We start from the raw sequence: 26,911 nt of genomic DNA, 5'->3' as shown, positions 1-26,911 counted from the left end.
AAGTTACAGAGTGGTGTGGCAAAATACATTAATTACATGGGTTGAATTTTAAAGTACAATTTACCAAGTTTGTTTATTTCACACAATAGTTCCCCTGTTACAGCAGGAACTGTAGAAGTTAACAGAAGGGAAAAGGGCTCATGATTCCTCTCTGAATGTGTCAAGTCTTTGTTAGAAATTATAATTCACTCCCCACACCCCAGCAAATATTTATTCCCTTCTCTCACTCTCTCTCTCCCTTGGTTTTCCAATTCAACTACACTCTTTGGAAAATCTCGTCACAAACCAACCACCTGCAGTGTACCTAATTCCTTGTTCAATTCAAACAGCCAAGCAGCAGTTTTAGTCCACAACTTTATTACATATTGGCTGTCCTGCCCAAGAAAATTGCTAAGGAAACACTGCACAATCAAAACAAATACTTTTACGGCACGGTGGCGCAGCGGTAGAGTTGCTGCCTTACAGCAAATGCAACGCCGGAGACTCAGGTTCGATCCTGACTACGGGCGCCGTCTGTACGGAGTTTTTTTACATTCTCCCCGTGACCTGTGTGGGTTTTCTCCGAGATCTTCGGTTTCCTCCCACACTCCAAAGACGTACAGGTATGTAGGTTAATTGACTGGGTAAATGTAAAAATTGTCCCTAGTGTGTGTGTGTGTGTAGGATAGCGTTAATGTGCGGGGATCGCTGGGCGGCGCGGACTCGGTGGGCCGAAGGGCCTGTTTCCGCGCTGTATCTCTAAATCTAAAATCTAAAAAAATCTAAATTCCCCTGCAGAAAGATTCCGACACAAAACACTACCTTTCCAGATGCTGCCCAACCCACTGCGGACTTCAGCACTTTGTATTTTGACTTTATTTCTCCTCACAGCCGTCTCTACTCCAATTTATTGAGTGTTTAGTTTGTGTGTATATATGGGAACCCTTGCCTGATAAGTAATGGGCTATGTTGAATGGTGTGGCGAGAAGATCAGTAGCCTTACATCCGGGCTTTATCAGTTTAGGCTCCTTCGGAGGAACATCAGGGAATTTCGTATATATTCTAAAAGAGTTTGAAGAAGAGTCCCGGCCTGAAACATCATCCACCCATGCTCTCCAGGAATGCTGCCTAACGCGCTAAATTACTCCAGCATTTTGTTTTCTCCCCATATATCCTGTTGACAACACCTTCCTCCTCTGCTGGGAGATGGGTCAGTGGTTGCTGAGCAAGGACATCCCCCCCTACGGCTGCCTCATTCCTCCTGCTCCTTTCGCTCGTGCTGCCTTCCAGGTTCTGCCTGGTGGCCCTCAGGCTCCAGAACTCCTTCAGCCTATCCTCCAGCGAGGCTCCACAATATGGCCTCCACACCTTGGTGCAGATAATAAAAACTAATGCATCACAAGGAGACCAGCATATGCTTGTATTGGCTATCAGCAGCAGTGGCCAGTCGTGGGAGGCAAAGTTTGCCCTTGGCCCCAATAATCAAGCCCCACAGGACATTGGCAGGCAGTATGGGCTCCCTCACCATGAAATAGTCATGTGTGTGTGTGTGTGTCTGGAAAACATGGCACTGACCACCCCGATATTTTTCTGGCGATCCACCACAGTCCGCACATTGAACGAGTGAAAGCTTTTCCTGCTGGTGAAAAGGTCGGGATTATTAATGGGAGCCTTTGTTCATAAAATGTAGGAGCAGAGTTAGGCCATTCAGCCCATCAAGTCTACTCCACCATTCAATCATGGCTGATCTATCTTTCCCTCTCAACCCCATTTTCCTATCATCTCCCTGTAGCCCCAGGCATCTGTACTAATCAAGAATCTATCAATCTCCACCTTAAAATTATCCACTAACTTGGCATCCATAACCTTCTGTGGCAAAGAATTCCACAGATTCACTTCACCTCCCTCTGACTAAATAAATTCCTCCTCATCCCCTTTCGAAAAGTACGTTCTTTTATTCTGAGGCTATAGCATCAATGAGCTTCAATGAGATCCCCCCTCATCTAAACTCCAGCGAATACATGTCCAGTGTCGTCAAACGCTCATCACCACTCCAGACACGCTGCCAGGCACGCTGAGTGCAAAATCAAAACTGGATCACGGATTACTGAAAATGGTCATGTTTAGAGGCAGGGGATTCCATAATGAAATGGAGCAGCATCTCATTATGGACCACCCGAGTGGTTCAAGAGGCGGGTTACAGAGAGCGAGGGAAGTGAAGAAATACTAAATTTAGTACTTAATATATCAGTTTTAAGGTGGAAAGAATGCATCACTAAGACCGTGAAACCAGGAGCATGTAAAGATCAATTTTCTCCCCCAAATAGAACATTTATACAGCCTCAATGTTGGACTGTGCACAATGATTTTCAGACTTGAGGAATGCATTATATTTCAGGCATTAAAACTGTCGATGCCTTTTGTGGCAGACTCTGCTTTTAACTGTTGGGTAAGAGGAGGCAGACAGAGAGGAATAGAACAGGCCAGGATTTCACCGATTTTAAAGCAGTTTTCAGTCTGCATGCTCCAAATCTCAACTTTCAAAACGTGTCCACCCCACTGGAGATCTGCCATGCTACCAATAGAGCCTTGTCTCCTTGTCATCATGGTTATTATAGTTAAACGCGAGGAAAAAAAACTGTGAACAGAAAGAAACTTCTAATGAATGTCTAATAAAAGTTTAATAAAACTAGCCATTCCTTCTTTGGCCCACTGAGTCCACATCAAATGGCCATTATACTCATCCCATTTAATTCTCTCCATAGTCCCATTAACATCCCCAAAATAGTTTTTTTTTTTTTTTAAATCATCCATCCCTTTTAAAAATCAGCACCATGTTCTGCTGAATAACTCTCCCACTTGTGCATTTCCTGCCATGTAGAGAGAAGACAGCATGAAAACTGGCACTTTAACTCATCGGCCTGGAACGTGGCAACTACAACAGCCTGACTGCGGGAGAAGACGGCAGGAGAAGAGAAGAGACATTCTGGCCTTCCATCACAGTGAGGAGGGGACTGGAGGAGACTCACTGTGATGGATGTTTCTTTTTGTGTTTTGTGTTGGTTTGTGGTTGTGTGTGTAATTGCTTATTTTATTGCTCTTATTGTGGGACTGTGGGTCCCGAAATCTCGTCCAAAAAAGACTTGTTTTTTTTTGGATGACAATAAAGGTAATTCTGATTCTGATTCTGAGTCAATCCTAATCCTACAATACAATTTTATTCTCCCTACATTCCCATCATGTCCACTGGATTTTGCCACTCATCTACACATCACATACAAGTTAGAGAGTCCAAATGATGCACCAACCTGAAAGTTCCAGTTATGGCAAGAACATGCAATTTCCTTACCCCTCAGTGCCAGGGGTCAGGATTGAACCCGGATCAGAAAGCTGTGGGGTAGCAAGTCAAAATACTGTGCCACTACACTCTCCGGCGATGCCAGTACTAAGGTGCCATCCCTTGGCATGGCCTGCTGAATAACTCACTGGCTTGGATGTTCTATCACGTACAAGTCTCAGGCATTGTGTGTGGGTCTGCCATCACTATAGCAAGTGGGGGTTGGAGACAGGGCATGAAGCAGTGTGGAATGGGTCATGGAGATTAGGGAAAGGATTACCTGTGGGTGTGAGGAGATCAATACCTGGGAGGGATTTTAGAGAGGGGATTGGCATGGGTGTCATAGACCAGATGACTGGGGATATTAGCATCAAAGTGAAGGGGAGGTGGAAAGAGAGCTCTAATGGAGAACGATAAAGAAGGCACCTACCTTGGAGAAAGATGGACTTCCTGGATTCTCCCGCAGCTGCCCAGGCATGCTCCGCCCTTTAACATACATCGAAGCAGGTCTTGTCCCTCTGACCAAGGCTTGCTAGACCTCACGGTTCTAAAGTGCATGGTAGAACTTTGTGCTTGTGAGGATATATCAGGTGACATCAATACACATGTCTAGAAGACGTTGTGTGCTGGTGTGTCTGGTGCACAGATGGTTGAAAGGGAATGAAGGACTATTTCTCAACATGGTCATCTTATAGAGGTGCACAAAATCATGAGAGAAATAGATCGAGTAGACGCACAGAGTCTCTTGCCCAGAGTAGGGGGATCGAGAACCAGGGGACACAAGTTTAAGGCAAGGGGGGGGGGAAAGATTTAATAGGAATCTGAAGGGTAACATTTACACGTCGAGGGTGGTGGGTGTATGAAACAAGCTGCCAGAGGAGGTAGTTGAGGCAGGTAGCATCGCAACGTTTAAGAAACATTTGGATAGGTACATGAATGGTACAAGTTTAGAGGGATATGGGCCAAATGCAGTCAGGTGGGACTAGTGTAGATGGGACGTGTTGGTCGGTGTGGGAAAGTTGGGCCGAAGGGCCTGTTTCAATGCTGTATGACTCAATGACAAAGAGCAGCGCCACTCTAGAGCTCTCAGTCTTAAAGGAAAAGAAAATCTGAATGTTCATCACACACAAAGATGGGCATGAGAAGAACCACAACAGGACCATGGATCAGAGGCGACAAGTTATTCATTCCTACTACCTTAAATCCAGTTGGGCAGCACGGTGGCGCAGTGGTAGAGTTGCTGCCTTACAGCACCAGGGACTCTAGTTCGATCCCGACTACAGGTGCTGAAGAAGGGTCTCGACCCGAAACGTCACCCATTCCTTCTCTCCCGAGATGCTGCCTGACCTGCTGAGTTACTCCAGCATTTTGCGAATAAATACCTCCGACTACAGGTGCTGTCAGTACAGAGTTTGTAAGTTATCCCCGTGACATGCGTGGGTTTTCTCCGGGATCTCCGGTTTCCTCTCACACTCCAAAGATGTACAGGATTGTAGGTTAATTGGCTTGGTATAAATGTAAAATTGTCCCTAGTGGGTAGGATAATGTTAATGTGCAGGGATCGCTGGTTGGAGCAGACTCGGTGGGCCGGAGAGCCTGTTTCCGCGCTCTAAACTAAACTAAAAAAAAGGTAAGCATGCACACATATTCTATGTCCGTATTTTTACAATCACCTCCAAGATGCATGAAATCATCTCACACCATTCTTGGTGGACAAGCATTTTCTTTCAGAATGGTCCAGAGTTATCCTTCTCCCATGGAGAAATCCATACCTTTCACAAGAACAACACTGATTTAGTGACAGATTCCTGGCACACCCCACCATTAACAACATGGACATGGTAGCAAAGTGCTTTATGTTCCAGAACTGGGCTGGAGCTTTCCAGATGTATATACAACAGCAAACTCAATCCTACTGTTGCACTTTCAGAATTTAGGGACGGCACTGTGGCGTAGCAGTGGAGCTACTGCCTTACATCGCCAGAGAGCCTGGTTCGATCCTGACTACAGGTGCTCGTCTGTACGGAGTTTGTACGTTCTCCCCATGGGTTTTCTCCGAGATCTTCGGTTTCCTCCACACTCCAAAGACGTGCAGGTTTGTGGTTCAATTGGATTGGTATAATTGTAAAATTGTCCCTAGTGTGTTGTAGGATTGTGTTAATGAGCGGGGATCGCTGGCCGGTGCGGACTCGGTGTGACAAAGTGTCTGTTTCCGCGCTGCATCTCGAAAGTAAATTTTAGCTTTTGTTTCTAATAAAATGCAGAAATGAAAAAAAAACCCTGCCGGTATTGCTAGTTCTTGAGACAAATTGTTAAAAACCCATTTATATATTACCGACGTTGTTTAGGGAAATAAATCTTCCATCCTTATTGATTGTGGCTAATATATTATTCTGGTCCGCCATTCCTACTGGTTGACCTTCAGTGATTCCTGTGTGGGTTGACCATGTTGCTTGTAAAAGGCAAACTATAAAATCAACCTTCCCAACATTCAAATTATTTTGTACAAAATACGCACTTGAGTAGCAGTGTTTTAATTTTCCCCAAAAGAAAGGAAGTTCTTCAACCAAAACCCCTTTAACTTGTCTGCTACCTCATGAGGCTGGAATTTTATGCCCATGGCTAATTGCCCTTGAGAAGACGATAATGAACATCCTTCCCTTCAACCATTGTGGTCCTTCTGGTGAAAGCTCTCCCACCATGCAGTTGGACTGGGAGTTCCAGCCTTCAGTAGTCCGGTGAAGACAAAGGAATTCAATTGCAACGTAATGAGAAATTTGGTACAAAATCAGGCAGGATGCCAAGGACATATTCTATTTCATTTCACAGCCAAAAATGACTAAACTGCTTACAGAGGAGGGTCAAAGTTCAAACCACGTGACTTCCCAGAAGAGAAAAAAAATAATGTCTCTTTGGTTGTGGGCTCCACTCTTGACTACAGAATGAAAGCTTCAGAGATCACAATGCTGATCACTGCAAGACAAACAAACGCCTCACAACCGTAATAAGGTTAGTTTCAAGAATTAGACGGAGACGCTGGGTGGCAGCAATTAAACAGATCTTAAACAAATCAAAAGCCGATTTTTTGGCATTAGTGATTAACTCAGCCTTACTTCTTCAGGGTGATGGCGAATTCTGCCACGTGTTATAAACCGGCAATTGTTAACATCTAACACACAGCTGGAAGAAAAGACAAAAAAAAATTACATCTAGCCTAACCCAAACCCCTTTTAAAAAAATATATAAGAAAGCATTAAAAAACCAAGTCTCTCCTCGCTCAACTCCTTGGGATTAACCTGTCTGATGTGGGAGGGATTCCATATGGAGTCGGTAGACAAGTTTCTGTTACACATCAGTGTCCCTGGAGATCTGGTGGGGGTCAGAGGGGAAAGTGATGCTTGGATACATAGAAGCCCACAACCCATTTAAAAGTCACTTTATATAGCAACCAAAAAGCTCTCAACAAAACACATTCATCATGTCAATTTCTCGCTTTCCCTGCTTGCCAGCTGAAAACTAAATTAAACAACAAAAAAAAGCAAGATTCAACACTACTTAAGTCACAGTCCTTTAGTGAGGAGGGGCCAGAAAGTGATGGAGTAACTCAGTGTGTCAGACAGCATCTCTGGAGAACCGGGATAGGTGACATTTCGGGTCAGTTCCTTCTTCAGGCTATGTCCTGACCCGAAACGTCACCTATCCATGTTCTCCACAGATGCTGCCTGACCTGCTGAGTTATTCCAGCACTGTGTCCTTCTGTGTAAACCAGCCTCTGTAGTTCCTTGTTTCTACAGGTCAAGGGGGTCTGATTGAAAGATGGGTGGAGTAACTGACAAAGGCTAGAGGTGAAAAGGAGGCAAAATGATCAGATAAGGAGTGAAATGTAAAATCACAGAGAGAGGGATATAGATGGAAGGAGAGGGGGGAGGGGGACGGGAAGGTAGAGAACAGTGTGCTCATAGGGGTTTGGCACAGGAAAGAGAGGATGAGGATGGGGGGGGTGTTACTTAAAATTGGAGAATAAACACCTTAAGTGTATCTGCCTGTAGTGTATGGTGATGAACACACATGGTGAAAATGTCACCCGCAGGTTGCCCACAACTTGCATTGCCCAACAATAGAGTAAGCAGAAATACAGGGGCATCCCCCCTGCAGCTCACCACTGTCCTTCATAGTGAGTGGCTGATCTTTCACTCCTGATGTTTCAAATTTAAAAACAGAAGAAATCTAAAGAAGGGTCCTGACCCGAAACATCTCCAGAGGTGCTGTCTGACCCAGCATGACCATGGTTTTTAACTCAAGATTCCAGCATCTGCAATTCCTCTGTTTAAAATCCTAACAGCTATCTTAACCTGAATAGCAGTCACTTCTAGAGGTGGCACAGTGGGGCAGTAGTAGAGCTGTTGCCAGAGACCCATGCTTGATCGTGACTACGGTCGCTGTCTGGACAGAGGTGGTACACTCTCTCTGTGACCCGAGTGAGTTTTCTCCGGGTGCTCTGGTTTCCTCCCACACTCCAAAGACCTGCAGGTTTGTAGGTTAATTGACTTCAGTAAATTGTAAATTGTCCCTAGTGTGTATGGATGGGGTGATCGCTGGTCAGGGGGGACTCGGTGGGTCAAGAGCCCGTTTCCATGCTGTACCTCTACAGTAAAGTACTAAACTAAACCCGTAAAATGGAAGCTGATCCACTGCTGAAGTGCCACATTTTAACAGAAAGCCAAAAGGATCTTCAGGAGATACATAATTATGAAAGAAATGGTTGGAAATGGACTGTACCACCAATTAAGTGATTGTTGCATTTAAACAAGCAAACAAAGATCACACACGAGGCAGGGCGCAGAGTGGATCAGTTAAACAGAGGCACAAGAGTCTGCAGATGCTGGAATCCAGAGCAACAAACAATCTGCTGGAGGAACTCAGCAGGTTCAGCAGCATCTGTGAGTGGAAAGGAATGGTCAATGTTTCAGGTCGAAAAGGCGAGATGGAGTAAAGTGAGAGAAGGCACAAAGTCAGAATAAACACCAGCAGGGAAGCTTGGGGCCAAAACACAGTGCAATAGTCCTCAAAAGGTCACAATCAAAGCAATTTGAAATGCGTTGTGAGATAACACACTCAACCTCAACTGTTTGCTTCTGCTGGTGGGAGAAGTGATCTGCTTGTGAGTTCGACTGATCTGAAGTATTAAATGGTCAAAATTCATGAAGTTAGGGACAGCACAAGTTACTGAAGTGGTTGAGAGAGAGCGAAACACACGAATTGAAGCCACCCACCTTCCACTCGATAACATTTCAGGCAGCCGCAGTTCAAACGTTTCAAGTCACCAGAGGCTGCATTTACTCCGCACTCCTGATTCTAGCACTTCTGGAAACTGAGTTTAGTTTATTGCCACGTGTACCGATGTACAATGAAAAGCTTTTGCTGCCTGCTAACCCAGTCAGCGGAATGACAAAACACGATTGCAATCGAGCCGTCCACACTGTACAGATACATGATAAAGGGAATAACGCAAAGAACGTTCAGTGCAAGATATAGCCCAGTATAGTCCGATCAAAGATAGTCCAAGGGTCTCCACTGAGGGAGATAGTAACTTAGGACTGCTCTCTAGTTGTTGGCAGGAAGCTTCAGTTGCCTGATAACAGCTGGGAAGAAACTGCCCCTTAACCTGGAGGTGTGTGTTTTCACAGTTTTATACCTTTTGGCCGATGGGAGAGGGGAGAAGAGGTGGTGTTTATTTTAATCACAATTACATCACTAAAATCTGGCAGCTGCCTTTTGAATGAAACTTTTTGTTTGAGAGCCGATGAATATCACCCGATCGAGCTTTCCGTTTGGAAACCTCGCGCTGCTCTTCGATCTGACAGGTCTCACAGGCTCAAATCCTTCCACACAGCAATTTGATTTTCCCCAGCAAGGATCGATAATTCTCCCAGGGGAGTTTAATTTTACTTTTTTTTAAAGTAAAAGCAACCCCCCCCCACCCGCGGTGCCAGTGATGTCAATGCCAACCTTTCAACCCTAATCCTAGCTCAGGGATTGAAAGCACTTTGGTTCCTGGACAGATGTAAACAAAGAGGCTTACAGACCAGCAGTGTGAAAGTGCCAGTGCTGAGTGGGACAGAATTTTAAAGGGGACACAGTCAGCTGGGAAAACTCTTGCAAGGCAGCTTGCCAGTACGTACATACTGAGACATGCACTCTCACAATAGAGTGGATCAGAGAGTGAAGAATCGTAGGAATGAAGGATCATTGAATCACGATAGAATAAAGAATAGAAATGTCCAATCAATCATTTACAAAATGTACCACAAACGGTTGTGACACTGACATTTCTAAACGAGGATCAGGCCTAATTTGGATTATCCCAAGGGCTGGGGGTAGACCCAGAAAACTCCACGTCGGCAACATTATTTCTCACGGAACTTACTGCAGAAGGACTCAGTTTCCATTATCGAGGAGGCTCGCCAAATTGATTGCAACTGTACAATTTTGTGAGAGATGCATAAAAGAAGACAAAGTTTATCCAAGAATTAGGGCATTGAGGGTCTATGCGATCTCCAACTGGGTTGCTGTTGGATGCCATTCCAGTACAAGCACGACACAGAGACACTCTCGACCAAGGCAACACTTCTTGCTTCATGCACCAGTCAAGAGGACACATTCACGTGGCATTTTACCTTGCCGTCTTTTCTTCCCTCGATGGAATGAGGCCACTTTCAATCCAAAAAAACTCCCAACACAGTTCAATCTTCACTGCCGTGTTAAACACACTAGCACCAAGTGACCTGCAGAGGACAGCAGCCGTAATTCCCACCTGAGTGCACCTTTTCAGAAAATATGACCCAAGGGCTCGAGGTCAAGGCATGAATCAAGACGGGAAGATAGTGTTTTACGAGGGAGGTCTCACGCCATAGCAATTGGCTGGGTCCGGACTAGATCTTATAGCCTCTTCATGCATTAAATTGGTTTGAGCTGCAAACATCTACATAATGTTAATCGCATCAAAGCTGCCTAGATTGGAAATCAGTTGCAAAAGGACAGACAAACTCAGTACAGCTCTGCACGTTAAGGCAACATATTAGTCTAGCTTTGTTTTATTATTGCCACGTTTACTGAGGTAGAGTGAAACGGTTTTTGTTACGTGCTACCCAGTCATGCGAAAAAAATATCTATGATTACAATTAAGCCGTCCATAGTGTACAAATACAGGATAAATGGTATAATGTTTAGTGCAAGATAAAATACTTTATAAGTAAAGTCTGATTAAAGATAGTGGTGTAGATGGGAGGCCAGGCCGCTCCCTAGTTAACGAGACGGTGGATCGATCGCAGCTGGACAATTTGGAGCAGATTGTCTACCCAACCAGCGGTGGGCTAACCTTTGACCTGCTGCCTCTGGGTGAAAGATTTTCAGCCCTTTTGAGGACAGGGTCTATAAAGTGCATTATTACAACCTGCAGACTGATACGAGTTTCCAATGCACGATGCAGGAAGGATGGTAATTGCAATTCCTCCATTCTTGGCTGTGCAGCCAGAGGGAGAAGCTCAACCTTCTCCATGCTCATTCTGCATGTTCTCATGCATTGCCCAAATGGAAAAGAAAGAGTCTAGAGCCTACTCACGAGTCTGCCTCCAGCAATCAGTCAGGGGATAGTCACAAAATGCTGGAGTAACTCAGCGGGACAGGCAGCATCTCTGGACAGAAGGAAAGGGTCGAGACCCTTCTTCAGACTGATGTCAGGGGAGAGGGAGATCGTAGACTAGGAAGTGTAAGGTGTGGAAAATAGGACAAAGGGAACGGAGATCAAGGAAAATGTAGAATAGATCATTGTTAGCTGGGAGAAGTGAACAACAAAGCAAACAGAGATGAAATGTAGTCAGAGACAGTAAGACTGGTCGGAGATCTGGGAAGGGATGGAGAGAGAGGGAAAGCAAGAGTTACTTGAAGTTAGAGAAGTCAATGTTCATACCGACCGCTGGGGTGTAAGATGCCCAAGTGAAATATCAGTCAGGGGAGTTGTGGAGACCAGGGATTCATTCAATTGCTGAACAATTCAAGATTGCAGTTCAAGGGGGTTTTAAAAAACACTCAATAGCCATTAGGAGGAAGAGGATAGAATTTGCCAAATTACATTCTATCCTACTGTACCTACACCAAGTTGGATAATTATCTCCCAACTTAAGAGTTGGAAACATTTCTCAATCCTGAGTACCTTGTTTAGCCATTCATACAATTAGACAGGCTTCAAAACTGGAAGCAGCTCCCAGATATCTGGACGATTGCCATTAACGGATAATTATTTAAGAAATAAACAACAAAAAATTCTTATTGTAGTTGCTTCCACATATCTGAGAGGGAAACAATATGCCCACCTTCAATCACTGGTTCATCACCAATACCCCAAATATCAAAGCTCTGGATTGTAAGTCTCGGGAAATACAAATGGAAGCACCTCTCATTGAAAAATTGCAAGGGCGGACGTTACAGAGGCAAATCCCCAAGCCACAAATCTGAAAAGAATTAGTTGTTTTTTGCACCAAATAATTTCACCTGGTGCTCACTAGGAGAAGTAATGGATACTCAGCAGAGTTTCAAGGCGACACAGTTTTATTTTCCTTTAAGAGTACTTTGACATACATCAGTTCCCAGTCACTGCACAATACAGGACTATATTCTGAACTAAATGCCATCTGTTACAAAATTGCCAGCAAAGTCTTCCTCACTGCTTGGCTCCCAACACCTCATTATGGAGAGGCTCCCTTCAACAGCACAAGTTACACTGCCAACCTATTAGACTGAAATTGCACCAGTGCTGGAAACTGCAGGAAAGCAAGTAAAAATAAGACCCACTTTCTGTCCGCATCGTAAGGAACACTTGGGCTAAGCGAACGAACGAAGGGTTTAGAGTTACATTGGGTGGGGAGGGGGAGGCGAGAGAGTGAGAACAGTTTTGCTGGCTGGCAGACCCTTTGATGCAAATGATGCAGTTGGTTCTGCTTCAATCCAGTTCCAACTTGCATTTCCGCCATGCAGCTGAAAACACGGTTTTAGCTGCCCAGCACTTTCCCAAACTAAAGCAGTTAGCAAAGTTAATTCATCTGCAGTTTTCCCCAACTTGAGAACTGCAAAACATCATCGTTTTACGAGGATTTGCAAGGTACTGTGAAAGCATTCCAAATACCAATTGATTTGATGTTCACATTTTGCGTGAGCATTTCAAGTGTTAGAAATTGAGCAAATATGAAAGAGGATTTAGGATTTCTGAGAGCTATTGTTGCAGTTATCTCTGTTTAACAGCATGCTCCCAATTGCAACCATGCCTGGGTAAGGTCAAGGATTCCCACTGAGGTAAAAAAAAACAAGGTGTCAAACTCTGCCTCATCAGACGCCTCCAAATGACCTGAATTCAATTATGTGAGCAATTTTGTCCACCCCCTCAGTTGAACCTGGGGAGAAAATGTAGATCAACGATTTAAAACGTTCCTCAGTCTTTAATTAACCACAAGTCCATGTGTTTAATTTGACACAAAGTGTTACTTTAAAGCAGGCTGTTCAGAATTACTCACCAAATTAAGTATGACATCCATAGACTTTATTACTGTTTACTTGCCTTTTGTTAAAAGACCGTAACTTTACGGCTTGCACTTAAAAAAAAAAAAGTAGTTTCTCAAAAACAGTGGGAGATTTTCTATGAAGTTAAAACAAAGCTAGAATTCTCTCAATTGCCTTCCTCAACAGTAGGAAAAAAAACCTCGCAAAGGGACACAATTAAATCCTGCTTTACACAGTAACTGGGCTAAAGTAGTGCTGTGAATTGTTCTGGATGTCCTGAGACCATGAAAAGTGCTGTCTAAAATAGCAAATTCTTCCTATTCCCTAATCATGCTCGAGTTCCAACTGACTACAGAGAGCCACAGCTATAAGCTTAAATGGTGCATTCCTAAATTAAAAATTGCTCCAATGTTCAGCTTTCCACAACACTTCCCTTGACGACTTCACCAAGAAGTGTTCACTACTGGTCACTGATGTGTCCAGTGGTCACAGCTCAGTGCAGAGGGGGGGAGGGGGGACCACTCTGCTCATCCATGAGGCTGCAATACTACTCACCACCCACAGTGCTCACTCAAGATTTAATGCACACAGCGCGTTCTGGAAAGCTGAACATTGGGCGACAGTTAATTGCCACTGACATTACTCCAAGCCCAAGTTGGGGGTGGAGGACGAACCCATTTCTACGGTTGGAAGGAAGACAATTGGCAAGAACAACACTTTTTTTTCCAGTTTAAAATAGACACACAAAAGCTGGAGTAACGCTGGAGAGAAGGAATGGGTGACATTTTGGGGTTTCAGCTTGTTATTTCTCAAAGTAGTTTCACACCTTTGACTTTGATTGTTTTATCATTTGCAAACTAGGAGACAGTTTTGAAATAGGAAAGTTCAGAAGGCAAATTACACAGGCTGGTTTTAAAACTAACAGTGGGAGCACAGTAACTGATACGGGGAGGGTTGAATATTTTTCTCCAAATAGTGCCATGGGATGGCATCACTACTCAGTCAATGACTCGATAAGTTTCCTAATCTAAACCAACAGCATCACTGGCATCCATTTGAGTGAAACTAATTCCCCAAAACACAGCATTTACAGAAACCCATTCTCTCTCTATGGTTCCTAACATTGCTTGGTTAGTTGTCTCCCAATTTCTCAATAATCCCAAATTCCAGTACCACACCTAAGGTTGTTTATTATCAAGGGTTGGGACACCTCAATGCATGGTCAAACACATCTTCCAATCGCTCAAATCCCCCCCCACCCCAAATTTGTCAATTTTTCTAAATCTTTCCTCTCTCCCCTCCCTCTTCGATTTCCAACTCTCCAGTAATTCCCTTTCGCAGTTAAGACCCCAATCCAAAGATCTTCTCTCATCCCGCCATTTGCTCTGCCCCATCTCCACTCCCCCCCCCCCCCCCCATTAGTCAACTATGGGTTAGAAGTCCAGGGTTTGGAGGAGAAGACGGAGCTCAGCTCCTTGGATGGCGGGGCGTCTATCCCCAAGAACACCGTGGACAACTTCAACCCAATTTCAACCCAATTGTCCTCCTCACCGCGTCTCGGTGAAGGTAGGAGTCTAAAGTCCCCTTCATCCACGCCAGCCAAAGCCACGGGCTACTGCAGCCTCGAGGAAGAAAGAGTTAGCAAAGAAATGACAACAACTCCCCGGGACACGTTGTACTCACTCCACCGCCTGGATGTTTTGCCCTCCAGTATCACCCACCCCATGGTCTTAAACCTAATACTGTGCCAGCAGCCGCCCAACCCCTCCACACCTCCCCTGACGTCCCCATAAACCTTTCCCTATTTCATCTTCCCCAATCTCCATTCAACCCGTTCAAATCTTCTCACCCCCCAAACTAGATCCTCTCATCCCACCATCGCGAACCCCTCTCCCCACCCAATATCCCGCTGACATCTCCCTCCCACATGTTCCCATGCAACGTTGGACCACACTACTTTTTTTCTTTCTCAGCCCATTCCTCCAAAGTTAAATCCCAATGTCCAAACACTCAAGAGTCGAGACTTTGTGCAAGTCTGCAAAAAAAGGGTCCCTATCGATTCCTTACCCCAGTTGCTGCCTGACCGGCTGAGCTCCTCCAACAACGTTTGTGTTTTGCTCAATATTCCAACCTCTCTGCAGTCTCCTTTGCCCCACAACACTTACCCCGTGTATCCCCTCTGCAACCTAACGCCAGCATCGGTTAAAAAACAACACCACCCCACTAACAGAGACAACCCCTCAATCTCCTCTTGCACCATCCCCACACTGCCCGTATCATTCATGGACCCCCGACACCAGGTCCCACCACCGCTCCCAGATACTTCGCAACTCTTCAGAAGCTCTCTAATGACATTCCGCACACCGGAGCCGCGAAAACCAAAAACTAAAGATCTCCCACCAGTCACTTGTTACCAATCCTCCACCCTTCCTTCCCACTGGAATTCCTTGAGGGAGGTAAAGAAAAATGGGCAACGATGCATTGCCCAAAAGGTCTCTAGTCAGAGAGAGAGAGAGAGAGAGAGAGAGAGATAACTTCTCCTCCCAGACAGAGTCCCATCCAAATTTCAAACCCCAGGAAGATCTTTTTAACCATCACATTACACTCCAACAGCAACTAGGGTGCTCCTCAGTGCTAAACTTGCCCAGTGCCTGCCTCATTGCACCCCACACAATGTAGTAGTCTGTACAATCTCAATCTCTCTCTCCCCCATTCAGAGACTCCTTCAGCTTTCATTGAGATAGTCATCATTTCTTTCACACACACACACACAGCGCACACAGCGCCCGGACGCGGACTTACTTTGTGCGATAATGTGTTGCCTTGTCTCAGCTCAGACTCCCGGTGCTCGTCTCTGCCTCTTCACTCCCCCTAAGTCTTTTGAAACTAGTTGGAGCTGGAAAAAAACATTTACATTGCCCCTACAGCGACGTCACGCCCACGTGATAGAAACTTATCTTTCAAAACAACGGGATGAAAAGTGTTAACTTTTGATTTGAAAAAAAATAATCTTTGCGAGTGACTAATTGAACAAAGCAATCCCTTTGTTCCCGGCCACCTTGAGATTCTGGCCGCTGCACCTAATCGATATTTTGCCATTTACCAGATTCGGGGGTTGCTTTTTCTTTCTCTCAATCAGTAAGACAAGGATAATTACCAAGCATTACCAGAGGGGGTAAATGACCCGAGAGTCGCCTTTGATTCAGTGAGAGCGTTTCAGATACTTTGGCGTTCGGCGGCAGCACTCACAACAAAGTTGTTCCTGAGTAAAAAGACGGGCACCACTGGATAGACATAGAAAACATAGAAAATAGGTGCAGGAGTAGGCCATTCGGCCCTTCGAGCCTGCACCGCCATTCAATATGATCATGGCTGATCATCCAACTCAGTATCCTGTACCTGCCTTCTCTCCATACCCCCTGATCCCTTTAGCCACAAGGGCCACATCTAACTCCCTCTTAAATATAGCCAATGAACTGGCCTCAACTACCTTCTGTGGCAGAGAATTCCACTCGCCTAGATAATCGCCTGGATTCAGCTGGAAGGACTTCTGTACCCTTAGCGTACGAGACGACCCTGCAAGCACAATGCATACCCCAAGGGAATAGCAGTAGGCTACTCTGTCCCATAAAACTTGCTCTGCCTTTCCAAAGTCTCAGCTCCCCTTTTGTGTAGGTTCCTTGGAGCCCTCAATATCCCAATCTTTCGTCTACTTTGTCTTTAAATACTTAGAATTGTCTTTTCTCCACAACCCTCCAGGTTTCCAGACATTTGCCAGCCTCTGTGAGAAGTTTCTAGGCACATCAGTTTTAACTACCACTCTCCAAGCTTAGAATTATCTTCCCCCAGTGCGAAGTTCTCCCATGAGTAAGAAACATCTCAACATCTACCACATCATTTGTCCTTCAGCGTCTTGCATGTTTCAATAGCAACGGCCCTCAGTCATTTAAACTCCATTTAGATTTTATTTCTTTATGATGGGCCGACCCTCTCTGTATCTCTTGGAGATGCAGTTTGCATGATTGGCCGCTAATCCGAGGCTCCATTTTGCTTACCCTCCAGACCAATGTGAAAGGTCACACGACCCTTCGGATAGAGGCGAATGATTGCACGTTCATCCAAAAAAGTGATGTTCCTCCCAGTTTCCTGGCCAATGTTTGCCTGTCAATGCCATCACCAAATCAGCTTCTTTATTGGTGGCAAGATGTTTGGGAACATCATGAGGCCGCAGGGTGGCACCATAACAATGCAAGGCTGCTCCTTTCTCCACTGGAGACAGAGGATAGAGGAAAATAGTGCAGCACAGTGGTGCAGCTGTAGAGTTGCTCCCTTACAGTACAAGAGACCAGGGTTCGATCCTGGCTACGGGTGCTGTCTGTACAGAGTTTGCACGTTTTCCCCGTGAATGCGTGGGTTTTCTCCAGGTGCTCCGGTTTCTGCCCACAGTCCAAAGACGTGTGGGCTTGTAGGTTAATTGTCCTCTGCAAATTGTCCCTGGTGTGTAGGATAGAACTAGTGTACGGGTGATCATTGGTCCGTGTGAACTCGGTGGGCCAAAGGGCCAGCTTTCATGCTGTATCTCTAAACTAAACTAAACTTGGATGAGCTGTGCCACGATTACTAGTTTTGCTGGAATGCAGGGTGTGTGTACTTCCTTTTAAGATGGGACATTGCAGGCTTAATTTATGTCGGAAACAAGTTTATTTTTCTTCCGTTGAAATACATTTCCATTACATCTGAGTTGCGTGTTCTACCTGTTACTTGATCCCACATTTACTGCTTTTTGAGCATTTAAAAGCAGGGTGACACAATGATGCAGCTGGTGGAGCTGCTGCCTCACAGCACCAGAGACCTGGGTTTGATCCTGATCCCGGGTGCTGTCTGTGTGGAGTTTACACGTTCTATCTGTGACTACATGGATTTCTCGAGGTGCTCAGGTTTTCTCCCACATCCCAAAGACGTTTAAGTTTGTAGGTTAATTGGCTTTTTAAAAATTGTTCCCAATGTGTCAGGAGTGGATTAGAAAGTGGGATAACATAGAACTAGTATGAATAGGTGATCAATGATCAGTGTGAACTTGGTGGGCCAAAGGACCTGTTTCCATCCTGTTTCTCCAAAACTGAAACTATGACTAAAAATATTCACTTCTTCTCTGCTTCCTAGCAAAATGAAGAACCTCAGAACCTCCCACATTATATCTGCCACCTTCTTGTCCTATTATCCCTTCGGATACCCAACTTTCCTACAATCCCGTCTTAGTTAGTCCATAAGACCATCAGACATATGAACAGGATTAGGACATTCGGCCCATATCGCCTGCTCTGCCATTCAATCATGGTTGATCTATCTTTCCCTCTTAGCTTATTGTCCTGCCTTCTTCCCGTAAACTTTGATGCCCTTACTAATCAAGAACCTATCAATCTTTGCTTTAAAAATACCTAGTAACTTGCATTCCACAGCCATTTGAAGCAATGAATTCCACAGATTCATCACTACCTGGCTAAAGAAATTCTTCCTCATCTCCATTCTAAAGGTAAGTCCTTTTATTCTGAGGCTGTGCCGTTTGGTGCTAGACTTTCCCACTAGTGGGGACATCCAAGTCAAGTCAAGTCAAGTTTATTTGTCACATACACATACACGATGTGCAGTGAAATGGAAGTGGCAATGCCTTTCATTATTCTGTAGGTTTCAAAGAGATCCCCCCCCCCCCCTTAATCCTTTTAAACATCAGCGAGTGCAGGCCCAGAGTCATCAAACACTCCACATTCTGAAATCCTTCCTGTAATCCTTCCTGGAAAAATTCCCAATCATCTCCGGAATCATTCTTGTAAACCTCCTCTGGACCCTCTCCAAAGTTAACACATCTTTCCTCAGATATGGGGCCCAAAACTGCTCACAATATTCCAAATTCACCAGCACCTGAAAAAGCCTCAAAATTACATCATTGCTTTTATATTCTTGTCCTGTCAAAATGAATGCTTCCTTAATGCCACCTCAACCTGCAAATTAACCATTTGGGGATCCCACATCAGCACTCCAAATCTCTTGGCACCTCTAACTTGTGAACCCTCTCCCCATTTAGAAAATAGTCTACCCCTGTATTTCTTTTACCAAACTACACTTTGCTGCGCTGTATTCCATTTGCCATTTGTTTGCCCGCTCTCCCAACCTGTCCAAGTCCTTCTGCAAACTCCATGCTTCCTCAACACTACCTGCCCCTCTAATCATCCGGAAATTTGGCCACAGAGCCATCAAATCCATCTTCCAGATCATTAACATCGAACTTGAAAAGCAGTGGCCGCAACACTGACCCTTGTGGAACACCACTAGTCACCAGCAGCCCACCAGAAATGGTCCCCTTTATTTCCACTCTTTGCCTTCTGCCAGTCAGCCAATCTTCTATCCATGCTAGTATCTTGCCTCTAATACCATGGCTAATAACTCCCAGATACACCTGCTCCACTGTCATTCCTGCTAGGGCCCCCTTCCAATGAACTGTAACCAGCTCCTTCCTCATGCCTCTGCCGTTACTTTTACTGAACAATAATACCAATAGATCCGCTTTCAGTGTCTCCCTTTCAGGTTGGATTCTATCATATTATGTTCACTGCCTCCTCTGGGTTCCATCACCTTAAACTCCCTAATCAAACTTGGTTCATTGTGCAACTGCCAGAGTTCCCCTTTACCTTGTGTGCTCCACCACAAGCTGCTCTAAAAAGCCATCTCAAAGGCATAGGAATCTATAAATTCCTTCTCTTGGGATCAAGTACCAACTTTGACTTTCCCAGTCTACCTGCATATTGAAATCTCCCAAGACCTCTATAACATTGATGTGTAATGTCAATTGACATTACATGTTTATTTTGTCTCCTAATGTAATTTGTACCCTACATCTTGGCTGCTATTCAGAGGCCTGAAAGTAACTCCCATCAGGGGATTTTTACACTTGCCGTTTCTTAATTCTATCCACACGGATTCTACGTCTTCAGATTGGATTGGATTTTATTCCTTACCAACACAGCCATCCAAACCTCTCTGCCCCCCACTGTCTTTTTGTTGGGACGTGTATCCTTGGATATTCAGCTCCCAGCTCAGATCCCCTATCGGCCACGAATCCGTGATGCCCACAATGTCATAACTGCCAATGTCGCACTACGCTATAAGCTCATCCACCTTGATTTGTGCGTTGCATGTATTTAGATATAACACTTTCAGTTCTGTATTCAGCACCTCTCTTGCTCCCCATGTTGCCTGACATTAGACTCTTATCCCTTTCTAAACTTTCTGACCTCTTTCTTATTTAGCAAACTTCGGTAACATCTCCCATGCCCTCCTTCCCTTTCACTTTATCCATACTTTTCCAATCTGTTGAGCCAACCTTTTTCCTATCAAAGACCCTCTTATTTTAAACACCTCATAAAATTTCCCTTAACTTTCTATGCACTTAGAATTCCGCCAGTTCTCCAGTCTTTCCACAAAAGTGGTCTTCTCAATCCAGGTCACATTCCTATCAAAGCCTTTGACATTCTAACAAAGGCATGGTGCGCAATGATACACCTGAGCATAATTGAGATTTAGCATCATGTCCTTCCTTTTGTACATTTTAACATAATGAGGGGAACCTGAAAAACAATTGCATATGAAATGGACGTTGCGACTACATTTCCCGTAATGTTTGTCCACCCACACCAGCGCTGTTGCCTATGGTGTCCTCCAAGGAATAAACCATGCTCCCACAACCTATTTTTCATTGACGTCCGGTCTCTGTCTACCTTATCTGTGCCTCTCATAATTTTATATACTTCTATCGTCTCCCCTGAGCTTCTGACCCTGAGAAACAACTATCCAGGTACATCTAATGACCCGGCCTCCACAACCCTCGGTGCAAAGAATTCCAGAGATTCACTACTCTCTGAAATTCACCATCACCTTCAGTACCCCAGTGCAAACTTAGGCTGACAAATAAAAATGGTGGTCGAAGATGAAGACCACAAAATTCATGGTCTATCAAGTAGCACGACCTCTGCTTTCCTACATGTTTCTGAGATCCGGATTTCCTGCAGAAAGCACCTCTAGGTGCTGGAAAGATACCACCAACACTCTCTTTGCAAAATCCTCCAATAGGATTCTCTGTGGAATCTGTGGAATTCTCTGCCTCAATCTGTGGAATTCTCTGCCTCAGAAGGCAGTGCAGGCCAATTGTCTGAATGCATTCAAGAGAGAGCTAGGCAGAGCTCTTAAGGGTAGCGGAGTCAGGGGGTACGGGGAGAAGGCAGGAACGGGGTACTGATTGAGAATGATCAGCCATGATCACATCGAAGGGCCGAATGGCCTACTCCTGCACCTATTATCTATTGTCTAATAGCTTACCTCTTGGAGCTGACCATAAGTGAACCATTGTCCATCCCTGCTCCAAAGCACTGAGGTCCTAGTTACACACAGTCAGCTCCAAGAGGTAAGCCACTTCATTCACAGGCCTGCCCCATCACAGGAAGACATTACCACATGGATGGGGGTGTAGGGAGGGTGGAGGGGGATGGGGCGGATTGAGTCAAAATGTTCCTAAACCATTCCTTGAAACAATTGCAACATTCCCCAGCCTGTGACCACTCAAAGCAGGGAAGGAGCATTCGGGACGGTATTTAGAAACATCAGTTTAAGGAGGCAGACTGAAACACCATGCAAAAGAAGTGCACCGCCCTCAAATACAACTCCCTTACCCCCAATATTTTCCACATTGACCTCATCGTTCACCTCAGAACGCACAGAATGGAATGGGAGTAATCATCCTCGATCACAGAGGACGTCCCAAGAAAAAGAGTCACGGAGTTTCAACTTTACTGACCTGAACGAAAAAAAGGGAATGGAGAATGCAGAAGACAACACCAAAACCCACAACCCACTGGACCTTAACTATTGCATTTACATGGCTAATTAATACACGCTTCTTATTTTGAATAAACGACTTGTATTTTAAAGCCCATCTTGTGTGGTAAAACATTACAGTGTCTTTCACCGGAGTGATAGCAAACAATCTTTGATAACAAGCTACATAAGGACACAGTTGGAGAGGTAACCAGGAGCTTAACTAAAGAGATAAATTTTAGGTGAACTTCACAAGAGAGAACATAGATCATCAGTACAGCACAGGAGAAGGCCCTTTGGCCCATAATACCTGTGCCGAGCATGATGCCAAGATAAACTAATGTAATCTGCCTGCTCAAGATCCATTACCCCCTCCCCCTCTCCCCGCTCACCCCCCCCCCCCCCCTCCATTCCCTGCATATCCTTGCTCCTATCTAAAAACCTCTTATGCTCACTACTCTATCTGCCTCCAACGGCAGCACATTCCAGACAACGTTCACTCTCTGTGCAAAACAACATGCCCCACACATCTAATTTTGACCCTTCATTATCACCACTTCCACAGCCAACAATAGACTATTGTGGGCTCCACCTTTCCTTAGTCATCAGTGTTGGCTCTGATTTGTTCTGAACCTTTTCATACTTCTCGTTTCCCTCTCCCCTGACCCTCATTACGAAGAAGGGTCTTGACCCGAAACGTCACCTATTCCTTTTCTCCAGAGATGTTGCCTGGAGAAACTCAAAGTCTGAGTTACTCCATCATTTTTTGCCTATCTTCAGTGTAAACCAGCCTTTGCAGTTCCTTCCTGCACAAACTATTTGAAAACAACTCTCTGCCAACAAGTGCCCCTTGTTTTTCTCTTTGCCCACTTTGATTCTCTGCCTTCCTGGGAATTGTTTCCTTCAGCCTGCACAGTTTGGTAAGCCTCATGAGCAAGGTTTCCTTTCTGAGTTTTGCAGTTGTCCTTCTATGCTTTTGCCAACATTGATAACAGGATTGAACTTGCTCTGTTTTCAAGCACTTTCCATCTTATGAATGGAAAGCAATTTATATGGATGTTGCCAAAGGTTACATAGGTTTATCAAGTTGTTAGTTTTGTTGTGCAGCCATCTTAACTATATAAACCCTTCTTTTAATTTTTGCAGAACATTTTATTTCCGGAAATGGGAGATAAGATTTCTTTGATTCATATAAAACAGCTTTGTTCCACGAGTAGTAGTTCTACTCAATAACCAAAGTCTGTAGTCTCATTTTTGTTCTGGTTTATTTTCATCCACATGTTTAGACCGTAATGTTGTATCCTTATTGTTTTGATGTGTTTATGCTTTTATTCTCAACTGTTAACTGTATGTTTGTGTTGTCATTTGTGAGCGGAGCACCAAGGCACATTCCTTGTATATATATGCACATACTTGGCCAATGAACTTATTCATTCATTCAGAAGAAGGGGAATATGCCTGGGGAATATATGCTGGTTCTCTGTAAGAATGATTTAATAAATCCTACTCCTTCCCTTAGACCATTGAAGCCAGGTTGATTGCTGTTGGGTACAATAATAAACAGTGGTCTCCGGCATGTATGAAAGGCCTTCAGAAGGATAATTCTAATCTACTTTGTGCCCTGCTGCCTTTACAATATTTCTGGATTTTCTGTCCCTGCTGTGATATTACTGGGACAGCATTGATAAAAGTTGGCCCAGTGCAAATTGGAGGAACAATACCTCATATTTTGCTTGGCGCAGTTTACACTCCTGTGGTATGAACATTGACTTCTCTAACTTCAAGCACCCCTTGCTTTCCCTCTCTCTCCATCCCTCCCCCTTCCCAGATCTCCGACCCGTCTTACTGTCTCCGATTACATTTTATCTCTGTTTGCTTTGTTGTTACCTTCTCCCAGCTAACAATGATCTATTCTACATTTTCCTTGATCTCCATTCCCTTTGTCCCTTTTTCACACCATAGATTTCCTTATCTATGTACCTCCCTCTCCCCAATACAGCTAAGATTCTTCTAGATTATCCAACAAATCGCTCACAATGGCCTGTTTCCTTTATGATTGTTACCTTTTTGCATATCTTTCATTCATTGTTCTTTATCTCTCGACATCAGTTTATATCTCTCGTTTCCCTTTTCCCTAACTAGCCTGAAGAAGAGTCTCGACCTGGAACGTCAGCCATTCCTTCTCTCCAGAGATGCTGCCTGTCCTGCTGAGTTACTCCAGCATTTTGTGTCTATCTTCGGTTTAAACCAGCATCTGCAGTTCCTTCCTATACAAGATTGATAAAATCCTTGTCATTATTGTAGCTGACTTGCTTCTGATGGGAAGAATCCCAGCAGGAGCCTGCTGTGCATACCCAGTAAGTCTTGACCCCGGAAACGTTCACATTACCTTTCTGGGGTCAAAGCCGGGGCATAGATGGAGAAGTGGTTGAAATCCCACCTTCCCCTGATGGTACAGATTTCCTTCCCTGTTTCCCATGATCTTTTTTCTGGGTAAATGTCAGGTCAAGCCACCGACCCCCTATAACTAGCGTCAAATTTTAATCACAACAAATGTAATTGGATATACGTTAACAAAGAATGCATGACAGGAGTATGTCATAATGGAACTGTGTGTGGGTGCTTGACATTGACTCAAACCCAAAGGCAATGAGAAGTCCCCTTTCTCTCTCCCTGTTGGTCCTGAATGAGGGCTTCTAAGGGATATCTGTTCTTAGTTCCCAATTGTGAAACACATTTAAAGCACGAGGCATCAGCACTGACTCGTTCATTCCACACCTGAAGCTGTAAGATTTGTTTGGATTCCAAAACGCACCTCTCTCAGGATATTGTCAGGCATGTTTAAGTAAATGTCACTGATACCTGACTTACTCTTGCCATTATGTCTGTGTGTGTGTGTGTGTGTGTAATCATTGGCAGTACTCAAAGGGAATCGTGTAAGTAAGAAGCATTTGCTACACACACACACAGACATAGACACGCGCGCGCACACACATACATACAAAGACACACATACCCACACTATGACACATACACACACTAAAACACACACACACAGACTCACACACATAAAGACATACACACGTGCAGATGCACACATAGACACAAAGACACAGACACATGCGAGCGTGCGCGCGCACCGATTATCCATGCTTATGCAGACACTCTGGGAATGGACTGATGTGAATCACCAAATTTGCATTTGGAAATATGGAACAGGTGCTTTCCTGAGGTATCTGCTTTCCCAGTCATCAACAAGGGTGTGGGTCTGATGGGATTGCTTTTTCTGGGATCTAGCACAGGCCTGGTGGGCTGAGCGGCTTCCTCCTGTTCCACAATAAGTAAGTCATGTAGGCAATATGACTGAAAGCCATAGATCCTGTTAGCTGTAGTTAATCAGACTTTGCAGAGGGGAAGGGAGTGCAGGGGACAGGACATTGCTAAGTGATCTCCACCATGCTCGACGTACACATTTCTCAACGATGTTTTTATTGTCACATGTGTGAAGTGCAAACGCCCAGTGACATTTATTTTCTTACAAATAGTCCAGTGGAGTATCACCATACCACCCCTTGTTAGCAGCTGCACAGAAATAGTCTACTGAGCCCATATGCAAGAGGTACCATGTTTGATACCATTTTCCTATTCCAGTCCACACTCCAGTTGTTAAGAGCGGTGCCTGATTCAGGTAAGCCCCAGGCTGTTGCAGGCCTACAGCCATCATCTTCCTCGGTCGATCAGCCACCTCTCCTCACCTGCCCACCTCGGTACCCCGGGGGAGCCTCCTGCAGCCGACCTCGAGGACAAGGTGGGCCAGTCCATTCCCTCTCCTCTCCCGCCGGTCTGACTCCTCTCCCATCCCGTCCGTCGTTATCATCGTCACTGGGTTGCTTCTGCAGGCTGACGGCCGTCTTGCTCCGTCTGATGGTCTTCTTCCTCAGGGACCTCCAAAGTGATGATTTTTAGTTGTGCAATGTACAGCAAAATCATAGCTCTTCATGACTGCAATTAGCAGTAATGTCCCCAGACACTTGAAATGCACCCTCCAACTTGCCACCAAGCTGTACATGAATGCTTTTGCTGGCTGCATGGACCTGACCACACCAGTGCACCTCACAACTCCTGGGAGGCAATTGTACAGGCAATTATAGTAGCACTACCAGCCTCTGGTGCAGTGCCACTGACATCAAATTGGCAAACTCACTTGCTGGAAGTGTGGCTAACGCAGCAAACGGGAGATGTCAGAATGGAACGAATTTAAATATTTCTGCGATTCATCTTGTTCAAGCAAGAACAACACCTATGCAGAGCCACAGCATTGGTAGAAGAGAAGGGACGTCTTTATTTTGCATCTACCTACCCTGAACATGGCCTGTGCATGCTGACTGACCGTCCGGCGCGGCCTGGAACATGGCAACTACAACAGCCTGACCGCGGGAGAAGGCGGCAGGGGAAGAGAAAAGACATTCTGGCCTTCCATCACAGTGAGGAGGTGACTGGAGGAGACTCACTGTGATGGATGTTTCTTTTTGTTTGATTGGGTGTGTTATTCCGTATTTTTATTGCTCTTATTGTTGGACTGTGGGTAATCTTTCATTTCACTGCACATTTATGTGTATGTGACAAATAGACTCGACTTGACTTGACAGGGGACAATAAATGGGCAAGGACACAAAGTGCTCGGGAAACTCAGCAAATCAGGCAGCATCTCTGGAGAATATGGACAGGTGACGTTTCTGGTTTGGGCCCTCTTTGTTTTGACAATAAATGGGAAGCTCACCATTCCACCAGGGCTGACATGTCTTGTTTGGAAGAGCGCAGAATTGCATTCAAAACCAAAATATCACCTTGCCTTCATCTTTCTAGACCGATGCAGAGAGAAGATTTAGAGCAGTCACAGCAAAATGGGGAACAACATTACATGTGCAATGAAAGCAAGGGCATTTACTCAGCTGAGGCTGGCAAAGAAAGTAGGAACAAAATGTGCTTTCAGTTGGTGTCTGTGAAACAGGAAATAAAGCTTATGTGTGATCGTAACAGGGTCAGTATTGGCGCTGTAGGCAGTGTTGAGAGGGTCAGGGTTTGAGACTCATTAAGTGGGAGAGCTCTCTCCCACACCACGATATTTGTCAGGCTTTTTTTTGCAAAACATGCCAAGTACAGCCAAAAGAGAAACAG

At 44.8% G+C, this 26,911-nt stretch overlaps 1 protein-coding gene across 2 annotated transcripts in view; it reads right to left on the bottom strand.

The window, feature by feature from the left end:
* Window positions 1–15,819, bottom strand: part of mdka (midkine a) — a 72,339-nt gene extending 56,520 nt beyond the window's left edge. Inside the window, exon 1 of one of the 2 annotated variants that reach the window (XM_078415107.1) lies at window positions 15,671–15,819. The gene's annotated coding sequence lies outside the window, so the exon portion shown is untranslated. Of the gene's footprint in view, window positions 1–14,935; window positions 14,981–15,670 lie in introns of those variants that run through there. The other variant, XM_078415108.1, reaches the window with a different exon arrangement.
* Window positions 15,820–26,911: the final 11,092 nt, after the last annotated feature.

This window comes from Rhinoraja longicauda, chromosome 18, assembly GCF_053455715.1.
Source record: "Rhinoraja longicauda isolate Sanriku21f chromosome 18, sRhiLon1.1, whole genome shotgun sequence".
Lineage (NCBI taxonomy): Eukaryota > Metazoa > Chordata > Chondrichthyes > Rajiformes > Arhynchobatidae > Rhinoraja > Rhinoraja longicauda.
The sequence above is the reverse complement of the archived record's forward strand: the minus strand, read 5'-3'. Positions and strand labels throughout refer to the sequence as shown.